Source organism: Callospermophilus lateralis, unplaced genomic scaffold (assembly GCF_048772815.1).
Source record: "Callospermophilus lateralis isolate mCalLat2 unplaced genomic scaffold, mCalLat2.hap1 Scaffold_66, whole genome shotgun sequence".
Lineage (NCBI taxonomy): Eukaryota > Metazoa > Chordata > Mammalia > Rodentia > Sciuridae > Callospermophilus > Callospermophilus lateralis.
The window spans coordinates 329,981-336,847 of NW_027514882.1; positions in this window are offsets into that span (position 1 = coordinate 329,981).

Consider the following 6,867-nt stretch of genomic DNA (forward strand, 5'->3'; position numbering starts at 1 on the left):
TTATCAAGCTGTCTTGTTCTGTTTGAGTTTTGGTTTTATATTAATTTTGAAAGGTACTACCTCTGTCCATTTAGTGGCAAGATAGGAATACTGATGAAAATTGCAGAAATGTAAGCAAAGGTCACCCAGAGAGAATGGAAAGATAGATGCTGTGAGTTCTCACCTAGGCTTTGCTAACTCTGTGTACATGTAGCCTTGAATTTGTTTCTCTTCTTCCTGGCAGTTTAGTTTTCTCCATCTATGAAATAGTGTGGTGGGATGACTTAGCTTCTGTCGGCCTTGGGGAATATGATGGTTGAGTCTGTAGAAACTTTATTTGCTTTAGATTGGGGGTTCTTAACTGTTATATTCCATGTACCCCTTTAGCAATTTAACAAAGGACCCCTTCTGAAAATATTTTTTAAATGCACAAAATAAAATGCATAGAATTGCTTATGAAATGTAAACAGTTATCAAAATGTTAATTGTGGTATAGTGATGTATGTTCTTCTTTATAACACACTGAATAATAAAATGTAGCCTCAGGTCTAATGATACTATAATTTTGAAGTAGCAATGACTGTAGTAAGTTATGTTAGGGTATCTACAACAACTATAATGTTGACATGAAAATGTCTTGTGGTTATTTTGGTAGCATAGTCACAGGATTGCTAATACTTTTATGAATTATTATAACTATAACTACAGTTGAAGAAGTTTTTCCCAAAGAGTCCATAGACACACCTCCTCCCTGAAGTCTCTCCACAGAAGCCTTGGGAGTCAGTGATTCCCAGGTTGGGGAATGCCTGCTGCAGACCAGTGGATTTTGTTTTTTTCCTAGACAAAGCAATTTGGGGAAGTTAAATTATCATTTCTTATGGAAACTTGCCTTTTAGGCTTTGTGATATCTTTCAGTATCTCTACCACTTGAAAAACAGGGACATATGAAATAAAAGTCCATTTTACAACCTATGGTGGCTATTCTTGACTGTGGAAAAAGTTAAAAACAATAATTCATATGAAATTTTTGTGTCTGGTGGATTTTGCTCTATAAGCTCTCAGTTACCTGTTAATCATAACTGTTGCTCAGTGGGCTAAATCTGGGCTGCAGGGTATGTATCTCCAACTTGTATTTTGAGTTCTAGTGGGTTTTGCTTTCCTTTCCCATTTTAGACCAGGGTGCTTTTTTTATTGCCTTTTCCAGATAGTGCTTTGACCACAGAAAATTGTGGAATGGGTGGTTTTCTTTGGAATCAGTATGAACTTGGGTATAAACTTTAACTTTCATCTTGTCCTTGTAGGACTGAATGTGGGACTAGCTAGTGTCCTTCCACTTTGATTTAAAAATTTCCTTCTGTTTGGGTTCAGAGATCATTCTCAGAAAGCTCTTGGGTCCTGATGTAGAAGAAGCGGTCAGATTGGACACCTTGAAAGGTAAAGAACTTGATAATAAGCCCATAACTTCTGAGATTCGGTCTGCATTTGGGGGGTTTTTGTTTTTGTATCCATAGGGTTGCTTCTAAGCTAAATTGTATTGGTTCATTATTCTAGCAGTTCCTAAGGTAAAAGTCATCAAATAAAAGCAAGTCAAAACTAGAAGTGCAGTTACCTTATACTTTTCTGTGAGCAGGGACTGAGCGTAAGTCACTTCAGAAGACTGAGGAGTAAGACAGGTGATAGGGGGTGGAACAGGCATTTGCCCCATCACCTTTGGTTTCTAGAAATGCAAGGTGAAGTTGGCAGTGCTCAATCCCATTATGATGCATGCGTCAACCCGCTTTTATTGAGTTTCTCCTGGGTGTCAGGTGCTGAGGTGATGAAAGACATGGTCCTCAGGGAGTCCCCTGTCTATATATAACAGTGCCACAGTTTTATAGGTGTTATAGTAGTGTTAATACAATGCTATGTGGCCATAGAGGACATATGGGGGACAGTTGGCAATCTAGGAGAATTTCGCAGAGAAGGGAAATTTATTCTAAATACTTCTTTGGGTAGCCATTATTCTAAATGATTCAAATCAATAGTTGGAATTCACTTTTAAGTGCTTGAATGTTGTCGATTCTAGTTTAATATGAATTTTTCTTTCTTTGAAAGTTTGCTAGTTATTGAAGGTCAGTAGATACATTTTACCTCATAAGCACATTGATATTTTATGTGGACCAAGGTCTAGACATACCCTAGGTAGAGTTTACTTTCCTCCACAGTCTTCCTGCTGGTGGGGAGAGATTGTTTTTTCCTATTGTGTACTGTTGCTGAGAAGAAGCCTTTTATTAGTTGGCATGCCACAAGTTAAGAATGAGCTCGGAATGGAATCCTGAGGCCTTTTAGTTCCACATTCTAAGTTTGATTCTATGCCTTTTATGGAGTAGTGGTCATAGCATAGAAATGAAATTTGTTAAACATGACATAGTTCTAATAAACTTGGAATAGGAAAGTAGGAAAGCATCGTTGTCAGAGCTGAAATTGGAATTTTAGAGGTGATTCTGAGCTTGGTCAGATTTATTTGTGAATTTACCTAAAACTTTACACCAACCCTACAGAGTCTCCTTTTAAAAATTATGAATAATCTGGCCGTAAATTATGAATAATCTGGAACTCTTCTTCCTTGCAGTTTCAGAACTATAAATTCTGGGCAAAGGCGGGGCTCAGTGTCATGACTCTAGTATATGAGGACTAATATTGAAAATAGTTCTCCTTGACCAGTATTTGTTCTGCTGGCTTAATCTTAAGCATTTTGAACATAGTAGGGGTTGAATAAAAGGAGATCACATGGCCAGGTTGCTCAGCCCTAAGTTCCTTCCAAAGTCTATGAAAATACATTTTCTTGCTGGATGCTTGCCCTGTAGAGATACAGTTGAGAGGAGGGAGGAACCATGAATAGTCTTCACTTTGTCAGTTCAAAAGCGCGTCTGGAATTTTGTCTTTTCACCTTTTAGAGTCAGTGCTCAATTCTCTATACTCATAAGAAATGGGCAGAAGCAAAAGTACCCTAACCAAATGCCCAGAAACTTCAAAAGTAGAAAAATAAATTTTGATTTCACCCAGTATTTCTCTAGTGTCTGAAAGTAAAATATGCAGTTGGGAAGGAGGAAAAGCCACAGGGTCTTGAATTATCTACAGATTATGTATCTACCCTTTAATAATTGGAAGTAGGTTCTGTTACATAGAGATGACAATTTTCTTGTCAATTAATATTTTAGAATAAGTGGGAAACCTGTTTTTCTCTTAAGGTAGTTAATCCCAAATTGATGTGGTTCATTTTTTAAAATTTATTTAGGAATTTTTTCCCACTATTTACTGTCTTCCAGGTGAGATCACCTTTAAGAAAGGGGTTCCCGGACTCCCCACCTCCAGGATGAGCAGTGCAGTGTCGTGACCGGGGGTTTCGGTGAGTACACTGGTGGAGAGAGCACTGGGGCACAGGCCTGGCTTTGAGAGGTGGTCTTGAGGAAGTTTGGGCTTTGCTTCACGGACCTTTTCCCCTCTGTATCACCCAACTCCCCTCTTCACCTCCTGTCCCTCAGTAAGCACCATCCTACTATTTACTTCTTTGAGTTCAACTTTTTTCAGTTCTGTGTGTGAGGTCATGCAGTATTTGTCTTTCTGTGCTTGGCTTATTTCACTTAAAGTAATGTTCTCTGGTTTCATCTATGTTGTAGATGACAGGATTTCAATCTTTTTTAAAGGTCAAATAGTATTCCAGAGGGTGTGCATGAATGTAACACACTTTCTTTACCTGTTCATCCGCTGACAGATACTTGAGTTGATTCCACATCGTGGCTATTGTAAATGCTATAGTGAGTGTGAGAATGCAGATATTTCTTCTCCATGTTGGTATCATTTTCTGGGTGGATGAAACCAGTATTTTCATGCCATTGTAGTAAGTTCTGGAAGTAGAGGGATGAATAGGTCGGTCTCCGTCCCCACCTTCAGGGAGCTTCTGGTGCTGTTAGAGATGAATGTCACACAGATGATCACATGATCAAACATGTGATCATAAACACGGAAAAACGCAGGGTGCTGTGAGAAGAATGTGATGCAGACTCCCGTGTAGATTCCTGGTTTTAAGGAACCTTCCTTCTCTGAAGAAGAAACAAGCTGGGACTTCATTCTTTAAACAAAAATGTGCAAACTTGACGTGGGGGTTAGCAGAGTGTCAAGTGTCAAGAGTGACTCCCAGATTTCTGACATGAGCAACTGAGTGGATAAAGGAGACATTTACTAAAGTGTGGGAAACTGAAGGAAAGTCGTTTGGGAGGAAGACTACACAGAGACAAGAACTCATGTTTGATCCTGTCAGGTTGGAACTGTCTGGGGAAGTGTGCAGTGTATGGGTGGGTGCAGTTGCAGCTGGAGGCTGAGCCATGGGGATCTGGGAGCTGACGGCATGGAGAGGACTTCAGGATGAGCACAGCCAGGGCCCACAGAGACTCCTGAGGAGCTTGGGGCTTTAGAGCCTGAGTGGAGAAGAGGCCTCAGGGAAGCAGGCATAGAATGACTGGAGCACTAGGAGAAAACGAGGGAAACCAAATGAGGTCATTTTCAAGAAGGAAGGGATCCCTGGCAGAATCTAGATGAGCTGGGCGTCATGGTGCACGCCTGTAGTCCCATCACTCGGGAGGCTGAGGCAGGAGGATCACAAGTTCAAAGTCAGCCTCAGCAATTTAGTGAGGCCCCCTAAGCAACTCAAAATAAATATAAAAAGGGTTGGAGATTTGGCTCAGTGGTTTAGTGTCCCTAGGTTCAATTCCTGGCACCCCCTGCCATCCCACACAAAAAGATGAGAATTTTGCTCATTTGTTCTTACTGTCAGAAGGCCTAGAGCTTGGGGTGATAAGAGAATAAGGAACTATATGTAGAAGTACTTTGAAAATAAAAGTGTTTTATGGTCACAGCATTATTACTAGAAAGAGTCTGTGCTACCAACTCATAAATTCGTGGCAGATTAATAGAGATTTGATATTTGTAATATGTTTTGCATTGCTTTGGAAAGAGATTGCAACACAAATGCTGGGTGTTTCCAATCAGTGAGAAGCCAAGTAAGTCACAGAAGACCCAACCCTCTTAGTGTGTTGTGCTGAGTGTTATAGAAAAACCAAAGACCTTGAAACAGGGGGTTGTCTTCAGAGACACAGCGTTCACACAGGGGTAAAATACGCACACGGAGTGGTCAGTGTGTGACACAGATGGGAGGGAACAGGAGCTACGGGCCCTGTACAGGGGTAATGCTTTTCTTTCCTGAGGTAAAGGGTTTGGAATAGCCTTGTCTGTGCGGATGCATTTGCTGCTTCCTCCCTACCAGAGGTTGCTGATGTTTGTTGGGGAGTTACAGAATGCTTTATGATTCTCTGTCAGATTGGACAAACACAATCCATTTTATAGTTTAAACTGGAAAAGCAAAAAGGCTGAAATGTGATAGGGATGAAATATAACCTTAAATTAAAAACAAAATGTTTAGCCTAGCAACATTCCCTATGTTTTGTTATAGTTCTTTTTCCTGTCTTCTCTATTTAAAAAGTGTGTATATTCAGAACTTCCATGAATTCCTTCTGTGTCCCAGGTAAAGTGGTTGGAACTGTAAAAATTTCTAAATGACAAAATAGACACTTGGCATTGATCATACTGCCAAAACCTAGAAAATAACTGACCCTCCCAGTATTAGTCCAGTTTTCAACTCTGGAAACACATGTAAGCTGCAACACCTGAGCTGTTTGTGACACGTTTTGATTCTTCAGCTACTAATCCTGCACTTAATAACCTCCCCCTTCAGTCTTGTGTTCTGAAGTAAGACACCAGTAGCAGAAGGGGAGGGAGGGGAGGGACTGACTCAGGGTATACCTGGATTTTCCCTTAGCCAGTCTTGGCTTCCCTAAATAAAGGGCTTTCTCATTTATTCTCAAGCTAGGTTTGGGAATATTTACTTTACCTTTATGCTGCACATTAGCCTTGCAAATTGGCTCAAAAAATATATTAGACTTCAAAGATGTTCTTTTACCTTCAGAATTATGGATCATTCCCTTGCTTACCCATGCCTAAAGTCCCTGTCATTAAGCAGTGAGAACACAAGACACATATTTGGCATAATTTAATAGAAAGATCATGGAAACCAGGAACAGAACTGATTGTATTTAGTATTGGCTCAATATTTGTTTTCAGAAGTACCTCCTTTCATGTCTCCTCGCCCTTGAGGCCCTAAGAAAATAAGCATAGATTCATTGGATTTGTGGTTTGAAATTGGGGTGGGTTTGTTACATTTTGGTGCCATTGTTTCGCCACCAGAGCTAAAATAGCAGAGAGTCACTGGATCTGCACTTCCCAGTGGTTTCAAAGCATTGTTTTAGAAGAAAAAAAAAGAATAAAATGTTTTTGAGGATTTTTTATTCAGAAGTAGAGAAATGTGAAGGAAACTAAATGGCTAAAGATTAAACTTCATTTCTCCTCTGCTTACAGATGCCTAGTTCTTGCTGCTTGGGTGGGAGGTTGTGTGCTGGGATAAGGTCTTAGTCACTCTTCAGCTACTTCAGCTCCAGAGCCTGTGGCCAGGATAGGAGTGTTGCCCTTTCTTTTAAATCTGCTGGAAGCTGAGGGATGATCTTGCTGGCTCTTTGTTGGCTGGTGCTTTCCTCTTGATCCTGTTGTGATGTGGTTTTATGTTTCAGTGTTATGTTATGTCTCACCATTTTGGGGTGTTCTTTTCTTGTAGAGTGCCCTGGAGATGCGAGATTTTCCTTTGGCAGCAGGAGGCACACACCCAGAGAATGCGGGAGCTGCAAGGAGAAAGGACCCACTTCCCCAGCAGAGAAAAACAAAGAGGAAAAAGGTGTACAAGTGGTCAGTGCTAAGGGACACGCCAAGCAAGCAGTGGGCCACTGCTGCTGCTCCCAGCAG